The sequence below is a fragment of the Anas acuta genome, chromosome 35, assembly GCF_963932015.1.
Source record: "Anas acuta chromosome 35, bAnaAcu1.1, whole genome shotgun sequence".
Classification (NCBI taxonomy): Eukaryota; Metazoa; Chordata; class Aves; order Anseriformes; family Anatidae; genus Anas; species Anas acuta.
Window position 1 is genome coordinate 193,945 of NC_089013.1, and position 1,305 is coordinate 195,249.

The window sequence follows — 1,305 nt, forward strand, 5'->3', positions numbered from 1 at the left end:
CTGACACAGATGGAGCGTGCTAAGTCTCTAGCTAGCCGAGGCTGTCAGGAAAGAGACAGAAGCAGAGTGATACAAGATAAAACTTTTAAAGGATTAGTGTTGTGGCTTAACCCAGCACCACACAGCTGTTCGCTCACTTCCCTCCCACCACAGAGGGACGGGGAACAGAACAGAAAAAAACAAAAGAAAGGAAAAAAAAATAATAGCTTTTGGTTTGAGATAAAGACAGTTTAAAAGGGCAAAAAGGAAGGGAAAAAATAATAACGATAAAGGAATATAGGAAGCAAGTGATGCACAGTGCAATTGCTCACTACCCACCCAGCAATGCCAGATCCCAAGTGCTGTTCCAGCTACTGGGAGGAAAATTAACTCAATCCCAGGTGAAATCAGGACGGATGGTCAGGGTGACTCCAAGCACAGGGCAAACTGACTGCTGCCTTCGTGGTAAGTTCAGCAGGTCCTTTCTGCAAGGTTTTGTCTTGCCTTGGTTTGCAGCTATGGCAGTGGGAGATGCTGAAGAAAAATCTTTCTTTGGCCACCGTGTCGTTGAAGCCTGGCGTGGAGTGGAAGCTTGGGAGCCCACAGCTCCCCTTTTCCTGAAGCCCTCCTGAAATAAGGTGGAAAAGGAAAAGCTCTTATATATCCAAATCATTCCTTTGCCGGCTGGATCCATGGGTTAAGATCTGCTGCTCCTCGAGGAGTTTGGGGTTCTCACCTGGCTCACTTGACTTTGCGTGGGCAAACCTTAAGTATTCACACAGAAATACCCTGCTCCTCCTCGCCTTGGCCAAAAGGACTCCTCGATCACCTCCTGGGGCTGGGAAGACCTCGAGGAGGTGCCACGGGGTTGCCTGGAAGAAGCAACAGCCGACTGCATCCTTGTGAGCGATGGCTGAGGTCAAAGCAGCAAGGCAATGCCCAGGGGACAGTGCCTTGTGTCTTCTTGGAGGAAGGGAAACTCAGCCCCACGGGGCAGGCCTGGTTAACACCACGCTCATCCACAGAAAATTCAGAAATGTGAAAATTCAGAAATGTGAAAATTCAGAAATGAGGCTGAATTTCAGAGGCAAGCAAAAGCCAGGTTTAATTGTGGGTTAGGTGTGGGATAGAGCAGACGCACAGATCAACCCAGAGGCTCTTCTCTGAGCCAACAGCACGTCTAGACTGAAATGCAAAATAGTCACAACCCTAAAACCCAGAGATTTTCTCTGCCATGACCCCGAGGCTGTGCACAAGCACACACAAATACACACACTTCAGGAAGGAGGATGGAAAGAAACACCTTCCCATGAAACACACAAGACC